Source organism: Zea mays, chromosome 2, assembly GCF_902167145.1.
Source record: "Zea mays cultivar B73 chromosome 2, Zm-B73-REFERENCE-NAM-5.0, whole genome shotgun sequence".
NCBI classification, from domain to species: domain Eukaryota; kingdom Viridiplantae; phylum Streptophyta; class Magnoliopsida; order Poales; family Poaceae; genus Zea; species Zea mays.
In genome coordinates, this window is record NC_050097.1 from 137,276,968 (window position 1) to 137,286,124 (window position 9,157).

The window sequence follows — 9,157 nt, forward strand, 5'->3', positions numbered from 1 at the left end:
CTGAATACTGCCCATATGTCCATCAGAAAAAAAACTACGTACCACTGAAACCTATCAAGAATCTGAAAAGGTTGAGAGCGCCCAACCCAACATAATTTGAAAATGAGTCATGTTACATAGAACGACTCTGGATTTCTAAAATGTTTTAATTCCTTAACGAAATTCGATTGTTTTTGCTAATTTCTTTGGAGGGAAACATATAGCCAATGCCCAGGTATCCTATTCCTAGTAGGAAGTAGTAATAGGCTGTCAAAACGCTGACAAAGAAGGTAATGGAGAAAACAAACCAAGTTACACAAAAGCTCCTAGTCGTTGGCTAATTAATGTGGTTCATTCATAACCCTTCTTTGCTGTGCTGTAAGAATAACCTGTGCTGCACAAGGCGCGCGCGACAGTTACTAGTTTATTTATTTATTTATTATTAAAGACAGGAGCAAACCTGGAAGCAGGTGCGTTCACGTCATCCTTTTCTTTCTCGGCCGCACGATCCTCATCCGACGTTCACAAGCCGGAATCCATTTACTCCACAAAACGAGAGCCTTCCAGACGAAGAGTCCGCCCTCCATGTCGGCGCCGTAGGAGGGGTTCAATCGCCAACATCTAGATGCGGCGGAGGAGATCGCCGGCACGCTCCCGCTCGCCCTCCCGTGGCTTCGCCCCCTGATCGGCCTGTACCTCCACCCAGTATTGCGTCGTCTTCGTGGGGACGAGGCGGCGCTGGTCAGCGACAACGACGGCGACTACAGTCCTCGCTCCACAGCCTCCCTCTCTGCACCGCGTCGCCGCTTCTCACAGGTAACCAATCTCATTCATCACGCTTAGTCAGATCAGTTGATTTTCCTTCGTTAGGGTTATTCCGTTGCTTTCTTCTTCGTGTGCACATCCGCCGTTGTCTTCTTCGTGCCCCTCCCCCGCCCTAACATGAGTATGGTATGGATGACCCAGTTCTTCTTTAACCACACTGTTACTGTCTTCTTGGCGACGACAACATTCATGCCCGTTCCCATCCTTGCTTGCGGAGATGCAACAGTTCCACTGGCACATTACTTACTGCTATTACTGCATTCGGTTTTATTTTGTTTTTTAGCTCAGTTGTGCGATTCGCGCGTGCTAACAGCACAAAATTATCTTTTTTTTCTTTAGTGTAAAAATAGTAAGTGGATTAAAAGTCTCGCAAATTCAAGAGGCTTATAGCAAAGTGGATTTAGTTGCCTATACAAATTACTCTTACCAACTGAATCCCCTCCCCCAAAGCCTGTCGTCTACCTCTCTACTTCCCAGTTCCTCTGCTCCATTAACTAATGGCAATCCCTGCATAATCTGACCATCCATAGTTGCTATTAAATCTTTTTATCTCATTGCCCTGATGGGGTTCAGAGCAACCTCTACATAGAGTAGTTGCCCACTATGCGGCTATAGAGCAAGCTTATGAATCATTCCAAACTAAGTACGTTGCCTACAGCAATATTACTGCTCCTAGCGGCCCATTCAATCAGCTAATGACCACAATTGACCTATTAAATATTTGTAGCTGTTTATTATAACCCTTCGATGCTGCAATCTTCAACAAAGCTGCTCTCAATGAATATGTGATGCCTTGTTTTATATAGTCTCTAACTATCGGTAACTTTTTAGGTATCTGTTTCTGCTGCATTTGAAGGACAACTTTAGGACTGCAATGGCGCTTCAATATAACCAAAGATTTAGATAAAACAGGTGAGGTTATATGGTTTCTTTATTACTTTTTTTTAAAAAAAGTTTGCCACCTACATCAGTGGTTTTTATTGCAACGAGTTGAATACTAATGTTTTCCCTTACCTCTTTATCACATAAACATTTTATTACTCCCCCGATCATTCTATTTACTCTAAAGAAAACAAAAACAGGACAACGCTGCAAGATAGGTATGCATTTCAATCTTCTAAAATTATGTTTCTTTCTCCATCGGGGCTTTTTAGGTTATATTCATTTTCTTTGTTCCTTTTAAAGTCATACACATATCTTAAGTAAATCGAGGCACGCCGCTCCATGTTTCATCAGCTCTAAACTACTTTTTTACTTCTATAGCCGTGCTCAAATAATTCCATGTTTGCTATTATTTTGTAGGCTAGTCTCCCCGAGAACAAGGAATTGCTAGAATCCCTTAACTCGGAACAAAAAGACAGTGGATGTTACGTTTATGAAGAATGGTCCTTTTATTTTCTTGCAAGGAAACAAGTTTAAGCACTTAAAAAGGCTGGAAGGGAATCTGAAATGGATCACCACTTTGGCTTTTCAGATGGTGATGGAATAAGGGAAAAACACAGTGGCGAAGAGAGTCAAGTACAGTTTATTTGATGATCATCAAGGTAGCCACAATAGAATTTGACTTCCTTCTATATTTTTGAATCATAATGTGTAATATTTCTTATTTGTAGGAGGAAGAGATTAATATTTCTTATTTGTAGGAGGAAGAGATTTTAAAAAGGACACCATGACAAGCAGCAGGTACATTGTTTTTTATTTTTTAATCTATAAATCCAAAATTTTGGCTAAATCTTTCAGATGTACATAACTTGCTTTTATCATTTTAATATTTATAGTCTTGCTGCCAGATTAAGACAGAAAATAAAGTACTACACTTTGATTCTATCCGAAATTCTCATGTGTGATCCTTTTTTCCCCTCCTGATCACAGGCAAGCAGCTTATTGAAGCATGTAACTGGCACCGCAAGTTTGCAAGGCTATGCGGATAGCTTGTTGGATGCGACAGCCAGACATTTTGGTTCAGCACTGTCTGCTCAGCCTGAAGAAAATGGGTACTCAGTCCTTTCCTCTTGTCTGGAACCGGAATAATTGGGCTCAAGGGCCATGTCACCACTGTCTATTTCTGATCTACAAGGTGATTCTTCCTGGTTCAAGGGCCACGGCATGCTGGCGCCTTTTACAGCTGGCTGGCAGAGCCATGATTTGCACCCTCTGATCATTGAGAGATCTGAGGTTGTCGCTCTGAATCTGAACTTTACACCATAGTTTCTGTTACATCTCTTGAAATGCAGTGTTCAGTTGTGGAGAAGTAGATTTTAATCTTTACATTTACAGAATATATTTCACAGTCTAGCTTATCACCATTTTGATTATGCAGGGTTCCTATGTCTATGACATTAATGGGAACAAGTATCTGGACTCTCTTGCAAGATTATGGTGCACAACTTTAGGTATGTGCACGCGACTTTTGTGTTTGTTTCTGGGCTTTAGCAATGTCTTTGCACCTGTCACTTCTGCATCATCTGTGTTCGTTATGTCTTTAGGTGGTAGCGAGCCTCGATTAGTCAAAGCAGCAACTGAGGGTGCATGGTTATGTTGTGCGATTAGATCCATCTATGAATTGTTTGTGCTTCTACATTTAGGAACAATGGGCAATTAGGATTTTTTATGTATGTTTTGAATGATTCTTAATTGTTGCAGTAACAGTGACAAGATAGGTTGTTTAATTATGTCCTCATTGCAATATCATTGGTAAAGTAGGCAGTAGTCATAGGATATTCTGTACCAAGGTTGCTTTTTATATGAATTACTTGAACTAAATAACAACAATGTATGATCTGTCTAGGAATAAGATTGTTTATATCATATTGTATACATGCTGAAAGTAGCAGCAAGCAGCAGATTTCCTAAACTATGTTCCCAAGTAGTTCACATGTAATTGTGTGTTCTTGAAGTGCAGAGCAATCCACCACAACCACGACGCGAAGGACTCCAAGCTACAATTTCTGCATCACTAAAACAAAAAAACAACAGTAATGCATCCAAGGTGCTCACTCAGGTCCTTCTGTTCTCTTAAAATTTTATATGTGTAAAATATCATGCTGACTGTAGTTAATAATCAAGTGCATTAGTCCTAGGAAAGCTTTGGGCATTTGGTGAGGAGCGCAAGCAAAATACGGCAAAAACATCATGGCTGGTGTCTAAATTTGTTTCCAATCTTCCTATCACTAATGCGTTGCCCTTGCACTATTGGGCTCACCTTGCCATGCCATGCTGGGGCAGTGCAGTTGTGAAGGCTTAGAGCTGAAGTTTGGGAGTTGAAGGCAAAGAGGCAGGGACTATGTGCAGAAATACGAAATAATGATTAGATCAGTCTAGGCTATACATGCTTCCCATTGTATGAATTTTTGTGCTATAATATTTTTCCTTCCCCTTCTTTGAAATGCGATATTGCACATCTCTTCTCAACTTTGCATTACTTATTCCTGTCATTTTGTATATATTAACCTGTTATATTTTCTATGCTTCATTTTTCAGTTCTGAACCTGGAACACTATGAAGATGCAAGGGCTTGCTGCATATGGATATTTGTTTTGCCTATTGGTTTATTTAGGATCTAGATCACCGATGACTGAGTCATATGTAAATATATTTTTATCATACCAAAAGTGTCTCGAACATATATTATATATGAAACTATGGATCAACTTCTTGTAATGCAATTATTGATTTTTAATATATATTATTTTTTCTTCTTTCCCATGTGTGTCTGGATGATTCTAGAAATATCATATGTGCATTGTTCAACATGTTATACTCCTAACCTCAAAATAATTCAAATATTTATTTATTGGTTTATTGTTTGCAACGCATAAAAATGTTGCCACAACATGAATCTAAACGTTGTAGCATTCTATGATGACGAGATAGTCACGGGCCGCACCAACACATGTAAGCGTTGTTGTATCTTATAAAAATCTGTTGCAGTTTACCAACACTTGTTTATATGACTTACCAACGTATGTATAAGTGTTGCAATAGCCCACAGCAACGGCAGTATAGGCAACACATAATTATGTGTTGGTATAGACCATATCAACGCTTATATATATTTGTACCAACACATATATGCATTGCTAAAGGGGGGGTCATTTTGTAGTGCATCACCCTGCTAAACTCTTCACAAGACTTTTGGTTAGTAGAACCAAATATTATGTCATCGACATAAATTTTGGCACACAAAAAGATCACCATCACATGTCTTAGTAAAAAGAGTTGGATCGGCTTTCCCAACCTTGAAAGCATTAGTAATTAAAAAGTCTCTAAGGCATTCATACCATGCTCTTGGGGCTTGCTTAAGTCCATAGAGCGCCTTAGAGATCTTACAGACGTGGTCGGGGTACCGTTCATCCTCGAAGCCAGGGGGTTGCTCCATGTACACCTCCTCCTTGATTGGTCCGTTGAGGAAAGCGCTCTTCACATCCATTTGGAACAACCTGCGACTTGGGCATAACCTTTTGCCACAAGTCGTGCCTTGTTCCTTGTCACCACTCCGTGCTCATCTTGTTTGTTGCGGAACACCCACTTGGTTCCCACAACATTTTGCTTGGGACGAGGCACCAGTGTCCAAACTTCATTTCTCTTGAAGTTGTTGAGCTCCTCCTGCATGGCCAACACCCAGTCTGGATCTAGCAAGGCCTCCTCTACCCTGAAAGGCTCAATAGAAGAGACAAAAGAGTAATGCTCGCAAAAGTTAACTAATCGAGACCGAGTAGTTACTCCCTTGCTAATGTCACCCAAAATCTGGTCGATGGGATGATCTCTTTGAATCATCGCTCGGACTTGGGTTGGAGGTGCCGGTTGCGCTTCTTCCTCTATCACATGAACATATTGTGCTCCCCCTTGATCACACGCCTCTTCTTGATGAACCTGTTCATCGTCTTGAGTTGGGGGATGCACCATTGTTGAGGAAGAAGGTTGATCTCGCTCATTTTGTTCCTGTGGCCGCACATCTCCAATTGCCATGGTGCGCATTGCGGCCGTTGGAACGTCTTCTTCATCTACATCATCAAGATCAACAACTTGCTCTCTTGGAGAGCCATTAGTCTCATCAAATACAACGTCGCTAGAGACTTCAATCAAACCCGATGATTTGTTGAAGACCCTATACGCCTTTGTATTTGAGTCATAACCTAACAAAAACCCTTCTACGGCTTTGGGAGCAAATTTGGAATTCCTACTTTTCTTCACTAGAATGTAGCATTTACTCCCAAAAGCTCGGAAATACGAAACATTGGGTTTGTTACCGGTTAGCAGCTCATACGAAGTCTTCTTGAGGAGGCGATGAAGGTAGACCCAGTTGATGGCGTGACAAGCCGTGTTCATGGCTTCCGACCAAAAGCGCTCGGGGGTCTTGAACTCTCCAAGCATCATCCTCGCCATGTCTATAAGCGTCCTGTTCTTCCTCTCTACTACACCATTTTGCTGTGGTGTGTAGGGAGCGAAGAACTGATGCTTGATTCCTTCCTCCTCAAGATACTCCTCCACTTGAAGGTTCTTGAACTCGGACCCATTGTCGCTCCTTATCTTTTTCACCTTGAGCTCAAACTTGTTTTGAGCTCTCCTTAGGAAGCGCTTGAGGGTTCCTTGGGTTTCAGATTTATCCTGCAAAAAGAATACCCAAGTGAAGCGGGAAAAATCATCAACTATAACAAGACCATACTTACTTCCTCCTATGCTTAAATAGGCGACGGGTCCGAAGAGGTCCATATGAAGTAACTCCAAGGGTCTTGATGTTGTCATCACATTTTTGGCATGATGAGAGCTTCCCACCTGTTTCCCTGCTTGACAAGCTGCACAAGGTCTATCTTTTTCGAAAGTAACATTAGTTAGACCTATTACGTGTTCTCCCTTTAGAAGCTTGTGAAGGTTCTTCATCCCCACATGTGCTAAGCGGCGATGCCACAGCCAGCCCATGCTAGTCTTAGCAATTAAGCATGCATCTAGACCGGCCTCCTCTTTTGCAAAATCAACTAAATAGAGTTTGTCGTCTAATACACCCTTAAAAGCTAGTGAACCATCACTTCTTCTAAAGACAGACACATCTACATTTGTGAATAGACAATTATATCCCATATTACATAATTGACTTACGGATAACAAATTATATCCAAGCGACTCAACTAAGAATACATTATAAATAGAGTGCTCATTTGAGATTGCAATCTTGCCTAAGCCTTTAACCTTGCCTTGATTCCTGTCACCGAATATGATTGAATCTTGGTGATCCTTGTTCTTGACGTAGGAAGAGAACATCCTCTTTTCCCCCGTCATGTGGTTTGTGCATCCGCTGTCGATAATCCAGCTAGAGTCCCCGGATGCATAAACCTGCAAGGCAAATTTAGGCTTGGGTCTTAGGTACCCAACTCTTGTTGGGTCCTACAAGGTTAGTGACAATATCCTTAGGGACCCAGATGCAAGTTTTATCACCCTTGCATTTTGCCCCTAGTTTCATAGCAATCACTTTCCTATCCTTTCTACAAATTGCAAATGAAGCATTGCAAGCATGATAAATTGTAGAAGGTTCATTTATTATTTTCCTAGAAATATGAGCAACATTTCTTCTAGGCATGTGATTACCAACATTTCTCCTAGCTAGATTTCTATCATGCATAATAGAAGAACTAGAAGCAACCATGGCATGAGCATCATAACTTTTATAAACATTTCTAGAATGTCTTCTATCATGATACATGAAGGCACGGTTCTTGACTTCCCTCTTTGAAAGTCGCCTAGAGGGGGGGTGAATAGGGCGAAACTGAAATTTACAAAGTTAATCACAACTACAAGCTGGGTTAGCGTTAGAAATATAATCGAGTCCACGAGAGAGGGTGAAAAACAAATCGCAAGCAAATAAGAAGTGTGACACGCGGATTTGTTTTACCGAGGTTCGGTTCTCGCAAACCTACTCCCCGTTGAGGAGGCCACAAAGGTCGGGTCTTTTTCAACCCCTTCCCTCTCTCAAACGGTCCCTCGGACCGAGTGAGCTTTCTCTTCTCAAATCAACCGGGAACAAAACTTCCCCGCAAGGACCACCACACAATTGGTGTCTCTTGCCTCGGTTACAAGTGAGTAATGATCTCAAGAAAGAATGAGAAAGAAGAAAGCAATCCAAGGGCAAGAGCTCAAAAGAACACAACAAATCACTCTCACTAGTCACTAAAGCTTTTGTGGAATTGGGAGAGGATTTGATCACTTGGGTGTGTCTAGAATTGAATACTAGAGCTCTTGTAAGTAGTTGGAAGGTGAGAAACTTGGATGACTTGAATGTGGGTGGTTGGGGGTATTTATAACCCCAACCACCAAACTAGCCATTTGGTGGAGGCCGTCTGTCGCATGGTGCACCGGACAGTCCGGTGCACACCGGACAGTGTCCGGTGCGCCAGCCACGTCACCAGGCCGTTGGGTTCCGACCGTTGGAGCTCTGACTTCTGGGCCCGCCTGGATGTCCTGTGGCACACCGGACAAGTACTGTAGAGTGTCCGGTGCGCCACTTCACGCGTGCCTGACTTCTGCTTGCTCTGGCGCGCATTTAATGCTTCTGTAGGTGACCGTTGGCGCGAAGTAGCCGTTGCTCCGCTGGCTCATCGGACAGTCCGGTGTACACCGGACATGTCCGGTGAATTATAGCGGAGCGAATTCCCGAAGCTGGCGAGTTTAGAGACGCTGAGTCTTGGGGCACCAGACATTGTCCGGTGTAGCACCGGACAGTCCGGTGAATTATAGCGGAGTGCCTCAGGATTTTCCCGAAGGTGAGGAGTTCAGCGTGAAGTCCCCTGGTGCACCGGACACTGTCCGGTGGCACACCGGACAGTCCGGTGCGCCAGACCAGGGCACACTTCGGTTATCCCTTTGCTCTCTTTATTGAACCCAATTCTTGGTCTTTTTATTGGCTAAGTGTGGACCTTTGGCACCTGTATAACTTATACACTAGAGCAAACTTGTTAGTCCAATTATTTGTGTTGGGTAATTCAACCACCAAAATCAATTAGGAAAATAGGTGTAAGCCTAATTCCCTTTCAATCTCCCCCTTTTTGGTGATTGATGCCAACACAAACCAAAGCAAGTATAGAAGTGCATAATTGAACTAGCTTGCATAATGTAAGTGCATAGGTTGCTTGGATTTGAGCCAATATAAATACTTATAAGATGTGCATGGATTGTTTCTTTTATTTTTAACATTTTGGACCACACTTACACCATAGGTTTTGTTTTTGCAAATTCTTTTGTAAATTCTTTTCAAAGTCCTTTTGCAAATAGTCAAAGGTAAATGAATAAGAGTTTTGAGAAGCATTTTCAAGATTTGAAATTTTCTCCCCCTGTTTCAAATGCTTTTCCTTTGACTAAACAA

At 42.0% G+C, this 9,157-nt stretch overlaps 1 long non-coding RNA gene across 2 annotated transcripts; it reads left to right on the plus strand.

Annotated features, from left to right (window-relative positions):
• Positions 1–535: 535 nt before the first annotated feature.
• Positions 536–4,182, plus strand: LOC103647004 (uncharacterized). 2 transcript variants are annotated; one of them, XR_002267283.3, is made up of 6 exons: positions 536–795; positions 1,636–1,716; positions 2,107–2,348; positions 2,418–2,487; positions 2,677–2,979; positions 3,125–4,182. It is a non-coding gene; the product is annotated as an uncharacterized lncRNA (long non-coding RNA). The 2 variants fall into 2 exon arrangements; XR_002267284.3 differs by having other exon boundaries at positions 2,448–2,487.
• Positions 4,183–9,157: the final 4,975 nt, after the last annotated feature.